Source organism: Balaenoptera physalus (assembly GCF_965194825.1).
Source record: "Balaenoptera physalus genome assembly, chromosome: 13".
Lineage (NCBI taxonomy): Eukaryota > Metazoa > Chordata > Mammalia > Artiodactyla > Balaenopteridae > Balaenoptera > Balaenoptera physalus.
Genome location: NC_138892.1, coordinates 4,928,042 through 4,952,145, shown reverse-complemented (window position 1 = coordinate 4,952,145; position 24,104 = coordinate 4,928,042). Strand labels below are relative to the sequence as shown.

Genomic DNA, 24,104 nt, shown 5'->3' with positions numbered 1-24,104 from the left:
GCTTAAGCTAAACATATTTATTTATTTATTTATTTATTAACATCTTTATTGGGTATAATTGCTTTACAATGGTGTGTTAGTTTCTGCTGCATAACAAAGTGAATCAGCTATATGTATACATATATCCCCATATCCCCTCCCTCTTGCGTCTCCCTCCCACCCTCCCTACCCCACCCCTCTAGGTGGTCACAAAGCACCGAGCTGATCTCCCTGTGCTATGCGGCTGCTTCCCACTAGCTACCTATTTTACATTTGGTGGTGTATATATGTCCATGCCACTCTCTCACTTCGTCCCAGCTTACCCTTCCCCCTCCCCGTGTCCTCAAGTCCATTCTTTACGTCTGTGTGTTTATTCCTGTCCTGCCCCTAGGTTCTTCAGAACCATTTTTTTTTTTTTTAGATTCCATATATATGTGTTAGCATACGATATTTGTTTTTCTCTTTCTGACTTACTTCACTCTGTATGACAGAGTCTAGGTCTATCCACCTCACTACAAATAACTCAATTTCGTTCCTTTTTATGGCTGAGTAATATTCCATTGCATACATGTGCCACGTCTTCTTTATCCATTCATCTGTCGATGGACACTTAGGTTGCTTCCATGTCCTGGACAGCCCTTTTCTTACTGCCTCATAGCACAGTGACCCCGCTTTCTTCCCTTGACCCCAGCCACGGCTTCCTGCCGGCTGCCAGTGTCAGCATCTTACAAGAAGGCCGTGAGTCAGAGTCTGGAGCTGGGAAATCAAGTTCACGTCCACACCTTACTGCCGATTAGCAGTGTGACCTCGGGCAAGTCATTCTCCCCTCTGAGCCTCAGTTTCCACTGCTGTCAGTGTGGAAGATACTCCAGCTCTCGGGTCTCATTTTTCTCCTTCCATGGTGCAGTGTACTGAGCAGGTGCACAGTGGGCGCACAGCAGAGGCGGGCACATAGTGGGCGCACAGCAGAGGCGGGCACATAGTGGGCGCACAGCAGAGGCGGGCACATAGTGGGCGCACAGCAGAGGCGGGCACATAGTGGGCGCACAGCAGAGGCAAGGTGCATGTCCAGTAAAAAGACGTCAGGAGGCTCCCTCGCTCTCCTCCTTCCTCGGAAATACAGCTACTTCCTCTAATCCTTGTCATCTGCTGCAGAGCTGCAGAGAGATGAGGAGGAGGCCGCCGCACTGTGTGCCGTGAGAAGGCCCTCGGTGGCACCCATGGCTGGCCCAGACCCTGTGCTGAGCATGAATCACCCCTTCTATGACGTGGCCCGACACGGCATCCTGCAGGTGGCAACTGAGTCCTAGTTGGGTGGTCAGTTCCCAGGAACACCGCAGTGCCAGCCTTCCTGAGGGCCCTGCGGCGTGTGGCGGGCTCAGCAGGGCCGCTCACTCCAGCTTGGCTGTGCCCAGAGCGTGAAAACCACAGAGGAACAAAAGTACCTGCCAGTGTTTTGAAAACGCAAATGGCACAGCTGTTAGAGCCCCACCAAGTGCTCTGAGTAGCCACTGGACAGCATCTTTAAAGAGCGCAGGCCAGAGTTAAACGGATTGCTTGATTAACCCAGGACTGTTACGCTACACTCATCAAAAGCAGCACTCAGAAAGCGAGCAGCCCCACGCCCAGCAGTGGCCAGAGGGGAGTCTATTGCATCGTTTTAATTGATCCTGAGGAATCAGGGCCACTCCAGGTACACTTCTCACATGGGCAGCGTGTTAGTCAGGGTTCCCTAGAGAAACAACCAGTAGGCTATATAGAGGTATGTATCCAAGGAGATTTCTCATAGGAATTGGCTCTCATGCAATTATGGAGGCTGAGAAGTCCCATGATCTGCCCTCTGCAAGCTGGAGACCAGGACGCACGTGGTGTAAATCCCAGTCCGAGTCTGGGTAAGCCCGTGGCTTTTCCAGTTGGAGCACATAGTGAGAGCAGACCCCGGGGTTCCCTCCCTGAGGGCCAGTCCTCTACCCTCCTCCTCCTGGGCCTCACCTTGGTGTCCAGGTTTGTCCCCTCGGCCCTAACTCAGGTTCACACTCCTGTGTGGCCAGCGGCCTGGAGGACGGTTCAGTACCTGGAACCCTTTTTCCTTCTCCTCCAGGAGATGGCACGTGCCAATCCCGGAACCCCGCCCCCCCCAGGGGTCCACTTCAGGTGTACCCAGGCGTCCCTCCCCACCAAGGGCTTCTGCCAGGTGCCGCCTCCCCCAGGGCTCAACATCAGGACCATAGCCAGAGCCAAAGACTCCTATCAAAAAATAATGTTGAATAATCTCTCATTATTACCTTAAGAGACTGTCTATTTGGCCAGATGGAAACTTTGTAGAATTTTAAGTCTTAAGATAGTGTTGGGACTTCCCTGGTGGCACAGTGGTTAAGAATCCGCCTGCCAATGCAGGGGACACAGGTTCGAGCCCTGGTCCAGGAAGATCCCATGTGCCGCGGAGCAACTAAGCCTGTGCGCCACAACTACTGAGACTGCGCTCTAGAGCCCAGGAGCCACAACTACTGAGCCCACGTGCCGCAACTACTGAAGCCCACGCACCTGGAGCCTGTGCTCCAAAACAAGAGAAGCCACTGCAATGAGAAGCCCATGCACCGCAAGGAAGAGTAGCCCCTGCTCTCTGCAACTAGAGAAAGCCTGAGCGCAGCAACAAAGACCCAATGCAGCCAAAAATAAATTAAAATGATAGTGTTGATTTAAATATTTTAGGGAATTCCCTGGCGGTCCAGTGGTTAGGACTGTGCACTCTCACTGCCGAGGGCCTGGGTTCAATCCCTGGTCAGGGAACTAAAATCCTGCAAGCCATGCGGCACAGCCAAAAAAAAAAAATTTTAAAGAGTGGTGGTCATCTTCTGAAGCTCCAGTCTGGGTCCAGGGCTGTGACCTCAGAGGCACATTAGATGTTGGAAAGCAGGGTGGGCAGAGGGAAAGTTCCGCCCCAGGATCAGAGGCGGTGGGAGGTATAATCTTAGAGGCAAGTGGCAGAGAAGAGAGAACAGAGGGACATGCCGGACCTGGTCCTGCTGGGTGACTGACAAGTCACCACCTTCACAGCCAGAGCTTCCCTCACAACCATGCAGACCCCAGCTGGGATTTCCTGCAGGACACAGACAAAACGAGTCTTCAAATCCCCTTTCACTACTGCAAAAAACAGTTAGCAACCTTAAAATAAAAACCTAAACAAACTCCCACATTAGTCCCAGTGAGATCGCCGATGCCTTTATTACGCGTTTTAATCGTCCTTCACTCTCAGGAACCGATGATGGATGGTGGTGGGCGTGTCACGGGCCTCAGCTCAGGGAATCATTTCTTTCTGCATAAACAGGGCTTCTCCTGTCTCGGAGACAGTGAACAATGTCGTGTTGTAAACAGCGAGGGGAGAAGGAGGGGTCGTGAGTTAAACCGATGCCTTGTAGAATTTGCATTTTATTGATGGTTGTCATTTCCTCCCATATATCGTCATCTTGAAGCCCGTTTCAATACACTGGCCTGTGTTGCCAGAGAGCAGGAAGGGTATCTACTCATCTTGACTGATGTTGTTAATGCAGATGCCCAGAGACTGCTCAGTGAGCGGAAGGGCTGGGGGTCCCGGGGCTCCTCACGGCTGCGGAGGAGGCCTGAACGCAGGGGCTGCGGGAGCGCGAAGGCCTCCCCACCCGGAACATGGGGTCCCAGGGGCAGAGGAGGCCGTGGAGGCCGGGCTGGGGGTGCTGCCCTTGAAGCCAGCCGGTGGCTCACTTGGCTTCTCTGGGCCTCGATTTCCTCACCTGCAAATGAAACAGCACACCTGGAAGCACACACCATCCTGCTGGACACGTGGTGACGGGTCACATTTATTTAGCACCTGCTGTGTGCCAGCTCTGCATGGCTATATTCAAGCTGTGGATTTAGTCCTTCCTGCTCCCCGCGGAGTCAGTTCTCTTATCCCCACGTTGTAGATGAGCAGAGAGGCCGGCCCAGGGCTGCCTGGCTGGTGCGCGGGGCAGGGGTTCTGTCCCGATGGGCAGAGCGCCCAGCCTTGGCTCTTCCTCTCTCCCTCCCTCCTTTTTCACTTTTTTTAATGGAAATTTTCAAATGCATCAGAGGTAGAGAGAACAGCATAAGGAACCCAATGTACCCACCGTGGCACTTGTTCTAAGCTGCATAAAAGTTTGTCGAATCTGAATAATGCTGTGATATTAGTTTGGTAGGACATTTAGAAATCTGTTGATGTGAAAGGAAAATGCTGTGAGTTGCCCTTTCAGTTTGGGGGGAGGTAAAATGCCTTCGAGAGTAGCTGACCTTCATAGCTCAGCCTCGTGCAAGTGGATAGACCTTGCAAACCGTACATGCTCAGGAAGTGTTTATCGAATGAAATCAGTGTTTTTTGTAAACAGGATGCTCATAGGGGAAAGGAACCAGGCCCGACGTGGGTGCTGGGCTTGCATCCTGTACGTCCCTGCCTCAGTGCCTTTGCACGTGCTGTGCTCTGCCCAGGGACCCTCCCTACTTTCGTTGGCAGATGGCAGGGCAGGAGGGGCTCACAGCCTGGCCAGAGCCCCTCCTACCCCATTGCTGGCTGAACTGAGTCCAGACTCCTCGGGGGGGAATTCATCATTCTGACCCTTACCTGCCTGTTTTGCCCTTGTTTCCACACCCCATCCATTCTCTGGGCAGGAGCACATCCCCTCGCCTGGCCAGCACAGGGCCCCCTCATCAACAGTAGGTCTGAGGTGCCTCTCCCTCTGCCACTGGCAAACTGAGAAACTGTGGGTGAGAGGGAAGCGGGGCCCGAGTGTATGGGGAGGGCACTGACCTCTGCTGGAGACCTACTATGTCCTGGCGTTACCCAGAGGGATCTCGTTCTTGGACACCAGGTTCCCCGGGTTTTCTGAGAGCCTGACGTGAGACTTCTTGTTGGGAATTTCCTGCTGCCCACCCTTGGCCCGGGGGTGGCCACACTGCCCGTCTCTGGCGGGGGCATCATGTCCCCATGCCCGTCCCCCCATCTCTGTGAAGCTCTCCACGCCTCCCTGGGTTCTCCGTGTCCCTGGGGCGCTGGGCTGCTCTGTTCCCAACGTCTCTCACTGCCACGGGGTGTGGGCGTTCAGCTTCCCGCCTCTTCTCAGGTGCCCGCCTGAGGGCAGGGGCACTCGACCGTGGCCAGCAGGACGCTGAGAGGATGGAGGGTGTGTGGTTTTGGTCAGTGAACCTCACTCTTCCCTGCGACCCACCGCACTGGGCAGCTGCTCCCCACGCCCACTGGCCTCCCGGCCCCTCGTCCACCGCCAGGCCATCATCACCTCCCTGAGGGGTCCTAGGTGGAGCCCCAGCCCGTGTCCACAGCCCCACCCAGTGCCCCCCCCGCCTCCTCCCGTGTTCCCTCCCCAGTGAGTGGCCCGGCCACCCAAGCTCTCCACGGGGGCCTTCTGGCTCCCCACCCCCCATCGCTGGCCGGCAGGTCTCTGTCTGCCTCCCCCCACTTCCTTCCACCGGGCAGTCTCCACTCGGGACATCCTGCTGTTGGCTGTCCAGCTGGCATCTGGGCGGGCCTTCCAGTGACCCCCCGATCGTGTCCCTGACCCTCCTTGCGGGCTCCCCAGGGTCCCTAGCCCTCCTCGTCCCAGTAGTCTCGTTCCCTCCTTCCCACCACCATCTCTCGCTTGGGCCCCGAAGCTGGGAGTGGTGTGTCGTGTCGGTGGTGTGCCCCATCCGAGGCCCTGGTTCCTGCTGCTTCTCTCCCTGCATCTCCAGGCTGGTGGGTGGAGGCCCCTCTGGCACAGCGGACAGTGGGCTGGGGTGCAGGGTCATGGGACACTGCAGTAAAGAATGTGTCTGGCCTTTGTCCCAGTTCCCGGGAGGTAGCCTCTCAATCCTGGGAATTTCCCAAGTGATAGGAGTATCTTAGTGATTCGTGATAGTTTATGTTAGGGGGTGACTCGTGCAGGACCCCTAGATAGTTACCCTCACGAGACGACTCCGGGTGGGGCTGCTATGCAGGAGAGACCCCCCTCATGTGACTAGAGGGTTGGGGCTTTGTGGCCTCGGGGGCACTGGAGACCAAGCTCAGTAAACCAGCTCGATGATTTAATCAGCAGTACCCATGGATAGAATGGATGGATGGATGTGTGGATGGACGGATGGATGGATGAATGGATGGATGGACGTGTGGATAGATGGATGTATGGATGTATGGATGGATAGATGGATGGATGGACTTGTGGATGGACGGACGGATGGATGGATGGATGGATGGATGGACTTGTGGATGGATGAATGGATGGATGGATGGATGGATGGACGGATGGATGGACGTGTGGATGGATGGATGGATGGATGGATGGGTGTGTGGATGGACGGACGGATGGATGGATGGATGGATGGATGGGTGTGTGGATGGATGGACGGATGGATGGATGGACGTGTGGATGGATGAATGGATGGATGGATGGATGGGTGTGTGGATGGATGGATGGATGGACGGATGGATGGATGGACGGATGGATGGATGGACGTGTGGATGGATGGATGGGTGTGTGGATGGATGGACGTGTGGATAGATGGATGGATGGATGGACTTGTGGATGGATGAATGGATGGATGGATGGACGGACGGATGGATGGACGTGTGGATGGATGGATGGATGGATGGATGGGTGTGTGGATGGATGGATGTATGGATGGATGGATGGAGAGATGGATGGATGGACTTGTGGATGGACGGATGGATGGATGTATGGATGGATGGACGTGTGGATAGATGGATGGATGGATGGACTTGTGGATGGATGAATGGATGGATGGATGGACGGACGGATGGATGGACGTGTGGATGGATGGATGGATGGATGGATGGGTGTGTGGATGGATGGATGTATGGATGGATGGATGGATAGATGGATGGATGGACTTGTGGATGGACGGATGGATGGATGTATGGATGGATGGATGGACTTGTGGATGGATGAATGGATGGATGGATGGATGGACGGACGGATGGATGGACGTGTGGATGGATGGATGGATGGATGGATGGGTGTGTGGATGGATGGACGGATGGATGGATGGATGGACGGACGGATGGACGGATGGATGGATGGATGGACGGACGGATGGATGGATGGATGGATGGATGGATGGATGGGTGTGTGGATGGATGGACGGATGGATGGATGGACGTGTGGATGGATGAATGGATGGATGGATGGATGGGTGTGTGGATGGATGGATGGATGGACGGATGGATGGATGGACGGATGGATGGATGGACGTGTGGATGGATGGATGGATGGATGGACGTGTGGATGGATGGATGGATGGATGGATGGATGGATGGATGGATGGGTGTGTGGATGGATGGACGGATGGATGGATGGACGTGTGGATGCATGGGTTGCTGCATATCGATTGGATTGTGATTCTGCCAGTCATGCCTATGTAATGAAACCCCAACAATTGCGCTGGACACAGCGGCTCAGTGGAGCTGTTTGGTGGTAATGGTGTGTGGTCGATGTCCTGACTGCATGGGGAGCGGGCACACAGGTTCCATGGCCAGGACCCCCGACCCCCCACCCGACTCCCCTGTGCATCTCCCTTCTTGCCGGGTCCTGACTTGTATTCTTTATAAGAAAACTAATTGTAAGTACAGCGCTTTCCCGAGTTCTGTGAGCCGATGAATTATCGGTTGTGAGGGGGGTAGTGAGAAGCTCCGAATCTGTAGGCAGCTGGTCAGAAGCGGGGTGGCCTGGGGACGCCCGACACATAGCTGGCGTCTGCAGTGCGGGCCGGCCTGGGGCGGACGGCGGCCCCACCTGTGGAGCCACTGCAGGTGTGGACGTGGCTGATGGCGCCCTGGCTGCTTCTCAGAGAGGGCTTCGCAGAGCTGCGCAGACACTCCCCCCACGCCGTCCCTGTCCTTTCCCCTGGACCATGGGGCCAGGCAGGGGCCATGCCTGGTCTTCTCGCTCCAGAGCTGGTCTTCCGTTCACCAAACCACTCAGCACGTCCCCGAGACTCTCCACTTGGTCTGATTCCAGTGTTAAAAATGCTCCTCATTTTTCTGTTTTCGACATTTCGACGTGGCTGTTGCCTTCCCTTTCAGCCCCAGGGGCATGTGATTCCATGTTCCTTCAGCAGCTGCACAAACAATTCATATCTTCAGAAGCAAAGCCGCCCTTTTCCCTTCCCTCTCGCAGACGAGCACAGGCTCAGGTGAGCCGTGGAGCCCTGGCCCCCAAGATGGTAGAAACACTGTTTGGAAAACACTTTGTACTGCCAGGCATAGCCATCGAAGGTTTTTGAGCCCGAAAATGCCCATCTGGCAAGGGAAGCAGATAAATGTGTGGGTTCCAGGGCAGCACTTTCAACAGGAGCTTTCTAAACAGACAGAAACCATGACCAGAATTCTCAAGGAACCTGTGAAAAGGCCGCTGTCTTTGGAAACCGAAACGACTGTCAAATTCTGAACGTTCCAGTGGCTTGCAGGCTCCTGGGAGAAGCCAACGTGTCATAAATAACAAACAGCTGTCCTGGCCAGGGACGTGATGTGTGTGTGTCTGCACGTGTGAGTGTGTGCACACGGGTGTGATCTTGACTCGCCCTTCAGAGCTGGGTGGGGGTAAGGATGCTCTGCTGTCATTCTCCTCATTTGAAGTAAATGTCTGAGAACAGTTGTGAATACTTGTTCACTGTGAGTTAAAGTGAGTTCAGAATCGCGGACATTTCTGGAGGGGCACCGTTCTATTTTCTCCAGTTCTGATACTCTTCCTATAACCAGTCCTCCCGTCAATCGGTAAGTGATTGCTGGACGCCATCCGAGCCACAGGCACGGGCAGCAAGCGTGTGCTCTGGGGATGCAGGTGGTGGTGAAGGTGACCTTGGCTAAGGTACCCAGAGCGTCAGGTAGTAGGTGCCCGTCTGGCCGGTGCTGCCACCACCTCACCACAGCCTCCCGTGCCTCTTGGCTCAGGTGGGCTGGTCCAGAGGCTGCTGTTTTTTGGGATCGCCCCCAGCTGTGGCAAGAGACAGCAGCCTTGGGTGTCGGTGCCGGGACCAGGGCTCACGGCTGTCTGCCCCGCAGGGGAGGACCGCCTCGGAAGACGAGTCATCGCGTTCTGCTGCTGCCGGATGCACCCCCTCTGGCGAGCTCAACCACAGGCGGCTGCTGGGCTAAGTCTGCCCTGTGCCCCCTCCACACCCCCACCCCCGTGCACACACCCCCTCCGTAGGCCATCTTCCCCACCCCACTCCTGTGTGTGTCCCCCTCCCTGTGCAGGTGCCTCTCCGTCACTCTCAGCACGGAGCGGATGTGCAAGGTCACAGGCTAACAGACAGACTGACCAGCAGGTCCCCAGGCGGATGTCACGTCAGTGCCAGGTCACCAATCCCACCCGCAGGACTGATGTCTTCCCCCCGCCTCGGGTGGCTTTAGGTCCACAGACTTGAACTCTGGACTCAGGGCCCTTTTATTTTTTAATTAATTTATTTATCTGGTCTCGCCACGCGGCTTGCGGGATCTCAGTTCCCCAACCAGGGATTGAATCCCTGGCCACGGCAGTGAAAGCCTGGCATCTTAACCACTAGGCCACCAGGGAGCTCCCTCAGGGCCCTTTGAGGCCTCCCCGCTCCCTCCCTCACGGCCTCCCTCTCAAAGCCACACAGGCCGCCCTCTGCACTTGCTTCATTTCCTGCTGCTCAGAAGGCAGCGCCTCCCACTCCCCTGCGGTGGCCTCAGCTGCCCTCACCCCTCCTCCATCCTGCCCCGCCCTGCTGGGTCTGCTCGCCTTGTGTGGCCACGCTGTTCCCGGGGCCTCCTCCCTGGCCGGGTCCCTCGGGTGTCCTGAGAGCTGGCAAAGTCCCGACTGCAGCCCAGAGTCACCCGGGTGAGCAGGCGACCTCAGGTCTGGTGACAAGCTTGGCCTGGGGAGGAGGGCAGCTCCTGGTCCAGGGCCACCGAGGCTGCTTGAAATCAAGCGAAGTGCCCTCCTGCCCAGCAGCTCTTGCTGGGGGTCGAGCCCTCGCTCAGGTTACCTGCAGAGGCCAGGCGCCCGTGGGACTCGTGTCCCACGTTTGGGACATTCTTGCGCCCGTGGGGCTCGTGTGGGTGCTCTGGGCCTCGGACTGTGGTCCCTGACGACGTGATGATTGCGTTTCACTCAAGCAGCCTAACCCCAGCCCATGTCCGGGCATCCCTGGAAATGTTTCTGTCCCCGTGTGAGGGACAGAGAGGAGGAAAGGCTGGCCCGGGGCAGACTCGCCTGCTGCTGGGCCGGCTCGGGGGCCACAGCGCCGGGGGCTCTGCCAGGGCTGCTTCCAGACCCGCTTCCCTCTGGACCGTGGAAGCCCCGCTTGTCCACCCACAGCGTGGTGCCCAGCGGCCGTGGCCTGGGGCCCGCAGCTCAAAGCGAACAAAGGCACAGTTGGATCATAGGAGCATCTGGAAGCCTTTGGGCTGCTTGTTTCACGAGAATCCCCCTGACCCAGGCGTCCGACCTCGTTTGTTAAAGAATCTTCCAAGAGCTGCTGAAGATAGAATGGCGACAGCAAGAGCCTTGCCGGTAGCGGATGCCCAGACGGTCTTTAGCCACTTCTGCTGCCACGTGATGGGCTTGGCCGAGGAATTCGCGAGGCGAGCCAGAATCCCAGGCAGCCAGTTACCCCGGCCGGCCGGTGAGCTGCCCTCCCAGGAGGCGCTACCCCCCTCCTCCTCCCAAACAGCTGACACTGCTCTCAGGCCTCTCTGTGTTTACGGGGCACACAGGACAGAGGATGCCCGCTCCCGGAGAACTCGTATCCTGCGGTCCTCTGAGATTGGGCATGTTCCGTTGCCAGATTATTCCTTTTGCGGCATCAAATAATCCATGACCTGTGGGTCACCTCTCACCGAGGGTACCACTGCTGGGCCAGGGATGAGTTGAGCATTTGTTTTCTTGTAAAGACAGACGTACCCCTGACAGACAGAAAGCAGGTGGGGTTGCTGGCAGTGGCGGGGCAGGGAAGGAGGGATGATTGCCTAATGGGTATGGGCTTTCTTTGGGGCAATGAGAAGGTTTTGGAACCGGATGGAGGTCGTGATTGCACAATGTTGCGAATGTACTAAATGTCACTGAATTGTTTGCTTTAGGATGGTTAATGTTAAGAATTTCACCTCAATCCAAAAAAAAGTACCTCTGACAACAACTAATACATTGTGCTCTTTCCGTGCACCTGCCTCAGAAACCTTCACCACCAGATGGAAGTGGTAAGCATGGCCGCTGTGAACAGTTGTGTAGGTTGTTCACTGCCCAAGGGCATTGACATGAAGGGCTCCTAGCAAGCGGGTCTCTTCTCACCCGGCGCTGGAAGGCGTCTGCCTGGAGGAAGGAGCACCTGTTTCTGCTTGACTCAGAGGTGCTCTATGGGCTTCTCAGCCGTGATAGGAGGAGCCCTAATGCTTAGTCTTTTCCATGGCTTTTCGGGGAAAAAGTGACACCATGGACATCATCCTCCCTCTCCCCATCCAAGTGGGTGGCTTTCCTGTGGCCAGATGTGCGCTCCTACTTCTGAGATGGGTGAAGACATCAGTCCTTCTCCTTGAAGCTCAACCAGTGATTTAGTTCATGACTTCCTATGCTGAGCACGCATGCAGACATGTTGAGATCCCAAGAAGAACTCGGCACGTTGTGGGCAGAACCCGGGGGCAGGGGAGAGGTGCCTGCTTTTACCATACGTATCCAGTGCGGAAAAGGGAGCCGGGCAAGGACATCTTCCTATTTCTCCTTTCTTGAAAAAGTTGAGAAATGCAAGAGTGACCATCCTTTCAGGAACGAGGAGGCATTCTCAATGGCTCGAGGACTCTCTGGGTGAAGTCAGAAATCTCCATCTGGGTTCCGTCCGGGGAAGGATGGGCTCAGTGAATTGTGCCGTGAGGGCTTGGTCCAAAGGACCTGTGCCCGGGTGAGTCTGGGCATTGAAGTTGCTTCCACATCACTGAACCCAAACCACGTACCGCGTGAGGTCAGCTTCGCATCATTTTTACATCAAAGCCGATGATGGCGGGGGGTACGTGGCTTTCTGGGAGCAGGACAGTGTGGGCCAGAGGGTGAACTCCAGAGCCAGGCCGCTCCATTCGGATCCTGGCTCTGCCCCTGACTGGTTCTCCTCTGCCAGCCTCAGCTGACTCCTCTGTAAAATGGGCATGTTAGTACCTGCCTCATGAGTTTGTTGTGAGGATTAAATAAATGGGTAAATACATGCAAGGGCCTGCAGGTCACATAGTCAGTGCTTTGGATGGAGGGTACTCTGACGTTGTTTAGAAATCAAACCAGCTAAGGAGACGCTGACATCCTCTTGAGCAAGGAAAAGATCCCACTGCGCTGTCCCGGCCGTGCAGGCGGCCGAATGCTGGCAGACAGCGGAGGCTGCTGGGGTCTTCTCCTCAAGCAGTTCTGGGGGTGCTGGTCCGCCCGAGCAACCAGCCCACAGTGTGGACCCCAGAGCTCCGGCGGGCCGCGTTTGCACAGCTCACAGTGAAGGCAGCTGTGGTCCCACCACAGACTTGGAGAAGCCAGGCCTGAATTCCTGGAGCGCCAGGCCGGATTAATTATGGGATGCACGCTTCTAGGTAATGAATGACTCGGGCGACGTGACATGCGAGAACTTGGCTGGACCAGCTGGAGGTCGGGAGCCAGAGTGCTGATGGGCTCAGGAATGGCCCTTCTGCAGCTCAGCTACAGGTGGCCGGACGAGGCCTTTTTAAGCGGGTCACGTAGGCGTGGCCGGGAAGGAGCAGGGCTCTGCAGCCCTGAGAAGCGATCACTGGATTTGTAGAGCTTATCCTGTGAGGTCAAATGACAGAAGCTGAGCAGAGCCAGGATCTGCTTTCCAGTAAAAATAAAAAACGTTAGCTAATCTGGAAAGAGGGAATCGCTTGCTTCTAGAAATACAGCAGAACAGCAGAGAGTCTGAGGTGGAGGGACTGACTTAGTCCCGGGTTTGAATTCCAGTTCATCCTCTGTGTTAATTTCCTGCGGCCGTTATAATAAATTACCCAAAACTGGGTGGCGTGAAACACCAAATTTATTCTCCCACGGTCCTGGGGGCCAGGAGTCTGAAAGCAAGGTGTCCTCAGGCCTGTAGTCCTAGAGGGAGCTCTGCCTCCAGGGGAGGATCCTTCCTTGTCCCTTCTAGCTTCTGGTGGCTGTCGGCCACCCTTCACCCTCCCGGGCTGGTGGCCGCATCCCTCTGTACTCTGCCTCTGTCTTCACATGGCAGTCTCCCCTCCGTGACTTTCCCTCGTTACAGCCATCTTCTCAGGTTACAAGCGATTGCAATTAGCACCCTCCTGTATAATCCAGGATAAACGCCTCCTCTCCAGATCCTTATCTTAATCACATCTACTAAGACCCTTTTCCAAGTAAGGCCACATTCATGGGTTCTGGGAATTTGACCAGGATGTCTTTCGGGGGCCGTATTCAGGCTACCACATCCACTCACTGGCTGTGTGACCTTACGTAAGTTACTTAATGTCTCTGAGCCTCAGTTGTCATCTAAGAAATGAGGACTGGGCCCCCCCCGCATGTGGATTCTGAGTGTTGCCCTGGACGTGTCCCCAGATGGCCTGGTGCTGGCACCCACTGGGTGACCATAGTTTCCATTATGGGGAAGGCATATTTGGTTTCAGCGATGGTGAGATTTTCATAACTGCATCCTGTGCTTTGTGCCCAGGTATTTGAAGCACACTCTGGACCAGTACGTGGAGAGCGATTACACCATCGTCTACTTCCACTATGGGCTGAACAGCCAGAACAAGCTGTCCCTGGGCTGGCTCCAGAGCGCCTACAAAGAGTTTGATGGGAGGTGGGTGCCCTCCAGCTTTGGGGGGGGACATCAGGGTGCAGGCCGAGTGAGGGGGAGGCTCAGGTGACAGGAGGGGTCGCGGCTGTGCAGTGGGGGAGGGCGGGATACCGAGGGCCAGGAGGGGTGTTAGGTTGACCTCCCTTCAGGGCCAGGGGCCTCTGTCCACCGTTGTCATCTGGGGCAGGATGGTCACACACGTTCTGAAAGGGCTAGACAGTCAGCGTCTTGGCTTTGGGGACCACTGTGTCTCTGTCGCAACCTCTCGACTCTGCCGTAACGTCTGGAAACAGCCGAAGACCATACATAAACAAATAGGCGGAACTATTTATTTATGGACACTGCAATGTGAATGTCATGTCATTTTCACATATCATGAAATATTATTCTTTTAATTTTTTTCAACCATTAAAAATGTAAAGCCATTCTCAGCTTGCGGGCTGTACAAAAGCAGGCACAGGCTGGATTGGGCTCAGGTACCCTAAATCACTGACCCTGGCCCAGTGACTTGTTGGCAAAGAAATACAACAGTACACTGCCCTTCAAGTACCTTTCCACCTGCGCAGCACTTTACAGTTTGCAAGGGGCTTTCTGGTGTCTCGTGTCAGTGAGGTGGACATGTGTTACAGATGAGGATACACGGGCCCCAGGCGGCAGGTATCTCCCCCAGGTCCCTCAGCAGGAGTGCAGCAGGGCTGGAACCCCAGCCGAGACCCCATCCCCCCTCCTACTCTCTCACCCCGTGCTCCGCACCACCTGGGGACAGCCTGGAGCTGGTGGGGTTTTTTCTGAGTGACGTCTTGCATGGCAATCAACTTTGCAGTGTATTTGGCTAATAGGTGGCCCTGCTGGGCATTAATGTTGAAATCCTGGATTCCTCTGGCTTTTGCTTTTTCCAAGTCGTTTCAAACCTGTATGGGAAATCTTCCTAACAGACATTTGAGTCAGTGAAACAGTGGCAGGCAGCGCCTGATTTCCCAAAGCCCTGCCTCCTGACTGCCTTTCGGGTCCTGCTGTCACTGTCGATCAAATCTTTAGAGGAATTTCTTGGTTTTCTGTCCTCTGTCATAGGGAAAGTTTTGTTGCTTCACTTTGCAGTCATGTATCTGGCACTGTATGTGCTGGCCCTGCGGGGCAGTCAGAGACGACCAGGCCCCAGCTCTGGCCTCCCCCATGAAGCCTTCCTGGGTTGTCCCAGGAGAATCAATGGCCCCTCCCCTGCGGCCTCACTGTCCCTGAGCAGACAATGTACCTGCAAAACAGTGCGTTTGTGAACAAGTCTGCCTCCTGTGTCTGGCTGCAACCTCCTGACCCATCTCTGCATCCCTTGGACATGGAAAAGGGTCTGCACGTGGCAGCCTCTCGTTAAATGTTGGACGGGAGGATGGAGGAGAGAGGTGGGGCCAGCAGTGAGTACCAGCCTTCCAGTTGGGACAATCAGAGAGGCTGCATGGCAGAGGCAGCCTTTGAGTGGCCCCTAGAGTGATGGGCAGGCCGTTGCTAGGTGGCAGACACAAGAAAGAGGAAGGTGGGCTGAGGCTCTGTGGGTGGGAGGGCTAGACTGGAGGATTCATACGGGGAGCCATGGAGGGAGGCGGCAAGGGGTAGGGGGCGTGCTAAGGATGCCAGGCTTTGTTTGGGAGGCAGTGGGGAGCCAAGCAAGGTTCTTGAGGAAAAGCAAATGGCATGTTCAAGGTGGCCCTTTCCAGAAGCTCAGCCTGCCAGCAGAAGGATATGTGTATGTAGCCCTGTCTTGAGCTGAAACAGATACATTTTCAAATGGAAGGAAGTGAACTTGTTCTGTGTCTCTCCCACACCCCTCAAAGGTGGTCTGGGGGCCGGGGTAGGATTACAGACCTTGGCTTGACGGAAGCCAAGAGAAGGGGCATCCTAGGCTTCAAAACCATCTAACAGTGGAGTATCTGCTGGAGGCAGTGAGTTCCCCATCACTGAAGGTATGTAAGTGGCGCTCCAAATCGAATTTGATAGGCTTTATACAGCAAGGATTTTCCATCCACCATCACTGCACCCCGGGGGGTTTCCTGCATCCTTTTCTGTTCTCTCTGCTGTCGACCTCTCGTCTTCTGTTCTCATTGACTGTTCTGCCAGGTTGCTCCTTTAAGAGAGAACCATCCACACAGGAACGTACGTGACCCCCTTCCAGGCGTGCTCGCCTTTGCTAAGGAGCTCCTGCCATGGGTGGCGCCTGAGGGAGGCCACCTTCCTGTAGGGATGGACTTTGCGGCAGCTGTGCTCTGGGTCCCTGGACCACCCGGAAGTCACTGCAACTGCCCTCCTCCGAATCACAAGCTTTTCTTTTTTTGTAATTAATTAGTATTCCTTTGGGGGATACTTTGAGACTATATAAATATCCTGCTCCTCATCAAAGTTTTATGTGCTAGCTGTCGCCTCCATTGCCATTTCTTGGCTTAAGTATTACTGAGATGGGTGCCAAACGGTGATTGGGACTCTTAATTGGCATTTTACTGTAAGGAAGAGCTTTCTCTTCTGGTTTATTTATATCAATATGGACGTGTGATTCCCATTCTATTCAGTGGGTTATAATCCATGACTATATTTATCTTCATGCTCAAATTGTTCAGATTTGGCCAAGTGGGCTCCAGCCTGGCTCCTGTGTCCCTCAGACATGTCCCCATCCCTCCGAGTGCTTCCTTTACTTTCTAGAACAACGAGATGCTCCAGGCACATCTTACATTGTCCTCACCCAGCCTGGGAATCCGCCATTTCTCTGGGGCCCTGGTTCCTCTTAGGGGAAGTTGCTCCTAGGGACCTGGCCCTGGAAGCAGTGTGTTAGCTGCTGCCGGGGCCTTAGGGCCCCCAGGCTAGTCAGTGGACAGTTGGTGTGTGTGTGCATGTGTGTGCGTGGGTGTGTGTGTATACATACATAGACATACGTACACACACACATCAGCACTGGTCTTCATGTTCACACTTACCTATTCCTACTGGTACCTATGCGTTCACACCGACATCTATACTAGTTCGTGTCCTGCCCTGCAGGGTGGGCTCGTTCTGGTTTTCTCCCTTCCTGCATTTGGAACGTCTCTTCTCTGACCATGAGAGACTGGCTCCCGCTGCCCTTACTTGGCCCACATTTGACTAATCTGCGTGGCCGCCTCTCACTCACTGAGGCTCTGTCACCACTCGGGTTGCCCTGTGCCCGCACAGCTCCTGCCCACGCCCCCTGCGCTGACGCCCGCGCCAGGCCACTGTCACCGCCACCTTCCTGCTCCCACACGTGGCTGCGAATGTTGGGTCCCCTCTCAGCCCTCTGGCTCCAGTGCTCGGCCACCACCGTCCTCACCCTGCCTGGGCCCAGACGCCTCTCGCTGGGGCTTTGCCACTCCCTGCCACCCCCCTTCCCCAGTCTGGCTTACTAACCAGCTCCTGGGGGGTTGGGGAGACCGATCTGTAACGTTTGCAGATTTCCACGGTGTCACTCCTGCCACTGTGGCCAGTTCCAAGCAGCCAGCGTGACCCCACTGGACAGAGACTGACAGGAAACGGGTGGCCATCCCCTTAGTGGGGGCTTCCGTCCCTTGGATGCAACAGGCAGAACAGCTCAGGGGCACAGGGAGTAGTAAATATAGTCAGGAAATGACAGTCAGGAATTGATGAGGTTGGAACATTTATGACCTTTGTGTTCAATATGATTTACTTAATTGTAAGTTGATATTATTTTTTTATAAATGTATTTATTTATTTATTTTTGGCTGCGTTGGGTCTTCGCTGCTGCGTGCGGGCTTTCTCAAGTTGCAGCGAGCAGGGGCTACTCTTCATTGCGGTGTGTGGGCTTCTCACTGCGGTGGCCTCTCTTGTTGCAGAGCACGGGCTGTAGGCGTGCAGGCTTCAGTAGTCGTGGCGCACGGGCTTAGTTGCCCCACGGCATGTGGAATCTTCCCAGGCCAGGGCTCAAACCTGTGTCCCCTGCATTGGCAGGTGGATTCTTAACCACTGCGCCACCAGGGAAGTCCCATAAGTTGATATTATTGAATGACGGCTGTTTTTCACAACTGGCTCCCCAGATTGCTGGAATTCTGACAGTCGGCTCTTGTAAGTGGGAAGGGCTGGCTTGAGGGTGTCCCTGGCTGACCCCAGTGTGGACGCCCTCCGCCCTCCTTGGACAAGGACTCCCTCCCTGCCAGGCCACCGGCCCCCTGCTGGCCCTAGCAGGCCCCAACGTGCCCACTGCCTCCCTCCTGCCCTGGTGGATGCCAGCCTACTTGGCTTGGCCTGATGGCTCTGGACTCAATTATTCAGGAAGGACGGAGGGAAGCAAGCTAAGATGGGACTTGTTGAAGTGGCTGCCTAGTGCTGTCGCGTGGCGGGGGTTTGGCCGTGGCTCCACTCTCGCCCGGGGTCAATTCCCAGCAGAGGAGGGACTGTTGCCAGGTTGCCGCTGAGTTGGTCCCTGCCCCCAGCCCCAGCATGAGCGCCTGTCAGTGGGGGCTCAGCACACTTTGCAAACTGTAAAGTGCTGTGTGCACACTGCCAGTGGCGGGCATGGGGTCCTGATTTTCTCCTTCTGTTTTTGGTTCCACGTCCTTAAACTGGCTGTCAAGAAACGGAAGTTTCTGAGACTCACTGTTGAGGCCACGGCTTTGCGGTTATTCAGCTCAGGGTGTGTCTGTGTCTTCTTGCTCTGAAACCATCTCACTCTCCCACCTTAGGTACAAAAAGAACTTGAAGGCCCTCTGTGTCGTGCAGCCCACCAACTTCATCAAAGTCCTGTGGGACATCCTCAAACCCCTCATCAGGTACGGGCCGCTCTCCGTGGGGATCTGGCCGGGGGGCGGGGAATGGCCTTCCCCGTCCGGGCACTGGGGGGGTTCTGTCTCTGGGTACCCGCCTACCCCGTGGCTATGGCGGGTCGCAGGGCTGATGGTCATGGACAGGAGCACCGGCTCCTGCGCCTGGTATTTTAAATCCCCCCACGGCCTGAGCACCCACGTTGTGTATGCACCTGTGTCGGGGGTCCTGAGACCACCCTCCGGTTCAGGGGCTCCCCACGAGGACTCCCAGAACTCGGGAAAGCTGTCCCACTCACAGTTCTGGCCTTTACAGAGACAGGATCCGGGTAGAATCTGGGAAAGGCACGTGGTGGCGTGCGGGCAGCCCGGGCCCTGTTCCCCGCTGCTCCCCGTCTTCTGCGGGGGGCCGGGGGGGATCGCGCAGGCCAGCTCAGTCCCCTGGCCACGACGTGCGTCTCTCACCCCGGAAGCCGGCCTGAGCCCTGTGTCCCATCACTTAGACGGCTACAGTGTGGCCCAGGGCCCCGCCATAAATCACATTGGCACAAACAACCCCAGGCCCAGGTACAGAGATGCTGTCATCAGCCAGGACATCCCAAGGGCATAAGGGTCACCTCCCAGGAGCTGGTCAGGGGTCGTCCTCTCTTTGAGACGAGCGAGTTTGGGCAGCGCAGGCCCGCTGAGTCGGCCCTTCCCACACACGCCTGACAGAAATCCCGAGCCGTGGCTTCAATCTGCCTCCTTCGCATCCTGACTCTTGCCTCGGGACGATTTCTTCCTCAGAGTCAGGAAGCAGAGGCGGGGGTGGTGAGGCCACAGGGGCTCTGCCAGGGCCACAGGGCACCTCCTCTTTCCCTCCATTTTTTTTTTTTTATAAATTTATTTATGTATTTTTTTTTTTTGGTTGTGTTGGGTCTTCATTGCTGTGCGCGGGCTTTCTCTAGTTGCAGCGAGTGGGGGTTACTCTTCGTTGCTGTGCGCGGGCTTCTCATTGCGGTGGCTTCTCCTGTTGGGGAGCACGGGCTCTAGGCGCATGGGCTTCAGTAGTTGTGGCACGTGGGCTCAGTAGTTGTGGCTCGTGAGCTCTAGAGCGCAGGCTCAGTAGTTGTGGCACACGGGCTTAGTTGATCCACGGCATGTGGGATCTTCCCGGGCCAGGGCTCGAACCCGTGTTCCCTGCATCGGCAGGCGGATTCTTAACCACTGCGCCACCAGGGAAGTCCCTTTTCCCTCCATTTTGACTGTATGCACCTGGCACAAACCGTTTGCACGTCACCACGCCATGATAACGAGGCCCACAGACGCAGTTTTCACACAGCGGCTCCGGCCCTGTGCCTGCCAGAGGGAGGGGCTCCCAGTGCAGGAGGCCCCAGGGGGGCACGAGGGAGGTTGGGACACTCAGGTGAGACCTGTGTTGGAGTTCTGACCCCCAAGCCTGTAGGATAAGTTTGTGTCGTTTTAAGCTGTTAGGTTTGTGATTGTTACAGTGGCCACAGGACCCTCATGCACCTGGCCTCTCCGCGGGCCACCCTCGCAGCATTCGTACTCTGGCACCGCTCAGTGTCTCATCGACCCACTCGCTTCTCACTTAGCGAGCGAGTACACACGTACCCGCGCTCACATGTGCGCACACACCCCTCTGTGACCCCAGATCGCTGTCCAGGGCCCGAAGCTGCCTCCCGAGCCCCCTCCGCTCTCTGGGCCAGCTCTGGGACTGGAGCAGGGACTTACCAGAGGAACCCCGTGCCCCCCACTGCCCCCTTCAACATGCAGACTCCTGAGCCCTGCCCATGCGAGCAGGTGTGTATTTTCCAGGCTACGCAGAATCCCTGCTTTGAGGAAGGGCTTCTGGGGAGCTCTGAGATGCTCTTCCTGTTAATAAATCCTGCTGCAACCCTCAGGCCAGATCGGGAAGCCGTGGAAGGCTTAAGTCCGATCTCCTTCTGGAACTGAAGCTTCTTAGGAGGTGGTGCAGTCGAGGTCCGAGGGCTGCCCCGCCAGGGGTCTGAGCCCTTCCTTATCCCAGAAAGCCTGGCCGCGTGGTCCCAAGAGAGGGTCACGCGATTCTGGGATCTACAGGCTCCACTCGGAGAATTCCTGGAACGGCGGACTTAAGTCAGCTCCCGTTTAACACGGGGAGCGATTTTTGTGGCCAGAGAGCTCGTTTCATTTCACTAGAATTCCCTGCCCGCTTTCCCACCCGGGTGCCTGCGCTGCAGACACACACCTGCTGGGAAGGTGGACTTCTGTTCTTCTGTTTAGTTTAACCAGGACCAGCACACTGGTGCCGTAGCGGACAAAGCGAGAAAGCCAGTCCTGGTTACCCTGCTGCCCAAGAAGATAGCTCAGATGTTCTCCTGTTTACTGGAGCTGTTATTCACCTTAGAAAAGCTCCAAGTTTCCTAGAAACCTGTAAAGTTCTTGGGGAAAAAACCAGCTGCCTTTTGCTGTGTTGCAGTGTGGCAGCCTAGGTGACATGGTGGGTCTGGAACCAGGCCTCCCGGGCTTGCCTGTGGGCTGCCCTCGACCATCCGTTGCCCTGGGCAATAGATGCCACCTCTCTCTGCCTTGGTTTCCCCTTGTGGCTGACGATGCCACTTAAGTCACTTTATCCCTGTAACAGTTCACTGACTTACTACACGTGGAATGTTTAGAGCAGGGCCTGATGGCAGATGTTCACTGTTAGCTGCTAGTGTTGTTTTAAAAAATTTTTATTATCTTTTTGTGATTAATTACAGTATTAATTACAATATCTGTGATTAATTAATGTACCTTATGTGCCAGACACCCCCAAAACAATCCTATGAAGTCGGCTGTATTTTCCCTCTTCCAAAGGAGAGGAGATTGATGCTCAGAGAGGTTAAGGAGTTTGCCTGAGGTCACACAGCAAGTCAGGGCTTGGCTGGCATTCCAACTGAAGCCTGGGTGGTTCTCCCTCTTATCCTGCCATGAGGGGACTGCAGGGATCAGGGTTGGGGGTCCTGGGACTCCCCTGCCTGTTGGCTGTCACGTGGCTCCCCACCTGAGCCCTGGAGTCCTTCATTGACAGTGGAAGAAGAAGTGGACGAGCCCAGTGGCTCTCCACTGCCCACCTGTCGCCTGACACAGACCCTCTGGAGGAGGGGCTGACGATTCCACCGCACACCCGCATTGGGATCTCCTGGATGGGCTGCGAAGAGGCCCTTCTCTGGGCGTGAGAGGCAGGAAGGCGGCCCTGCCTGCATCTGCAGAACCCGGTGTCCAGCAAATGCCTGGCTGGCTTGGGGTCGGAGGGGAAACAGGCAGAAACGCAGAGAGAAAGCTGAAGGGGGCTCCTGTGTGGGCGGGAGTTTGCACGAGGGGCTTCCCTGCAGCTCTAAAGGCGACCCCTCTGTCCCCGCAGCCGGCTCATGCCAGGCCCCCTCTGTCAGTGCTGGTGGCTAGGGGCCTGGGCACCCGGTCTGACTCCCCCTCAGCCACTAGGGGGAGCCGGTGCCCGCGGTTCGGCCTCCCGTGGGCTCTGGGCTCCAGCGGGTCTGAGACAAGACACCTGTTTTGGTTACGTGAGGTGAAGAGGTTCTAGAGAACCTGCAGAGCAGCGGAGAGCCTGGACTGACGACGCGGCGTCACGCACTCGAGACGTCCTGGAGAGGGCGCATCTCGTGTCGTGTTCTTACCACACACACACACGCACGCACGCACGCACGCATGCACATACAGCAAAGGGGCACAAGGAAACCTTTAGAGGCTATGGTTATGCCTGTTACCTGGTGGTGGCGATGGTATCACAGTGTACGCACGCGTCCAAACTCATCGAATGGTGCACATGAAATACATCCAGCTGCGTGTGTGTCAGTGATATGTCAGTGAAGCTGTAAACAGCGGAGCAGTCAGGTGGTGGTCGTTTACGAGTCGCAGGCTGGGCCTGGCGTCGAACTTCTCACCCAGCTGAGCCTCCTGTTCTTCTCCCCACTTTGCAGCTGGGGAAACTGAGGCTCCTTACTAGTAATCGTCCCGGGCCGTGATGTCTACCAGGTGTCAGATAGTGGACCAGTGTATGGAAATAGTCTCACTACTTGTGTAGGAGAACCCCTGCTTTCAAGGGGATGTGAGTGGATTCGGCCAGGACTTGCCTGCCTTGCGCTCCTTCGTGGGCCCCAGGGTGACCGTCCTGGAGAGAAATCAGAGGGTGTCTTGCTTGGTCCCCACAGTCATGAAGATGTGACTCCACCCTCGCAGAGAGATGTTCAAAAGTGAAGCCACTGCCGACCCCAGAAACCGGGCCCCGCAAGCCCCTCTGCGTGCCCCTCCGGGAGCCGTGGGCACAGGGCTTCCCGGCTCTGCGCTCTCCTACATCTGTGCAAATTCACGGCCATTCAGACTGGAGGCAGATATTTATTTTTATGCAGATGAGATTCTCAAGAGTGTTTGATGCATCCGAGATCTCATGAAAGCGGAACATCTGCAGACGTGCGCTGCTTCCATTATGTTCTGGGTTTAGGCTGTGTCAGCATTTATGTTCCCTTAATATGAGAAATGCCTGCACTGTTCTTCCAGGGCTCCTGCTGCCAGCCCCCTCCCCCCGGGCCCCCGGGCCTCTTTCCTGCCATCTAATCATTTTTTTTATTCTCTTGCTTCTGTTTTTTTTAGTCACAAGTTTGGGGGAAAAAGTCACCTATTTCAACTATCTGAGTGAGCTCCGTGAACACCTCAAATACGACCAGCTGATCATCCCCCCCGGGAGGTCCTGCAGTGAGTGAGACCCTGTCCTGGGAGGCGTGGGCTACGCCCTCGAGCTTCCTTGGGCCTCCGTCCCATCCCGTTAAAGCTGAAGGCTTAATTTTCAGACGTGTGCCCGGCCAGATCTGGTTCCGAAACCTGCGGCCTCAACAAAGATTCGCAGTAAAAGATGCTAACTGCTGACTCAGAGAATCGAGGCTGAGGATGGTTGTGTACACGGATAAGATGCTTTTCTCACCCACCACTGCAAGACTGATTAACAACAAAAAATCAGCCACGGTGGTAACTGCTGTTTGCTGCCTTGGTGTTTACCATTCTTGCTTTGGAGCAGAGAACGGGGGGGATTTCTCGGGTGTGTGGATGACACCGTGGACAGCATGAAATGTTCCCAGGCCCATTGCAGGTGTTCTGGAGGACAGCCCACCTGGTGCTTCCGGCTAGAAGCCTAGTTAATGTGTCTGCTGCTTTGTTTTATACAGCAGTGGTCCCCCCTTGGACAGGGCGTCAGGGGGGCGGAGGGAGCCCAGGAAGGCGTGTGGTCGGTCCCGGGCCCACCGTTAGCTCCGGGTGGAGCTCAGTCTCTGAGCCCTGCCTGAGCACACTCTGCCCTTTCCACCACCCTCTCTGGGGGCTCCACTGAGGGAGCAGGGCCCTCGCCAAGCTGCATGCAGGTGAGGCCGGCAGCCCCGCAGGGGGAGTGGAGGTGTCGCGCTCCCTCTGGGCACCAAGTCACAGGCGCTGGGGGTATTAGAGCCGTGTAGGGAGTGTGTCTGCCCACAGGACGCTCGCAGGGAGTGGGGCCACGAGTCGGTGACAGTA

General features: G+C 55.9%; 1 pseudogene across 1 annotated transcript in view; it reads left to right on the top strand.

Moving 5' to 3' along the window:
* Window positions 1-24,104, top strand: part of LOC309641343 (rho GTPase-activating protein 8-like) — a 71,235-nt pseudogene that overhangs the window by 20,119 nt on the left and 27,012 nt on the right. Inside the window, exons 4-8 of the transcript XR_014268578.1 lie at window positions 1,135-1,271; window positions 9,034-9,129; window positions 13,666-13,797; window positions 18,486-18,572; window positions 23,196-23,297. The product of XR_014268578.1 is annotated as a rho GTPase-activating protein 8-like (transcript). The remainder of the gene's footprint in view (window positions 1-1,134; window positions 1,272-9,033; window positions 9,130-13,665; window positions 13,798-18,485; window positions 18,573-23,195; window positions 23,298-24,104) is intronic.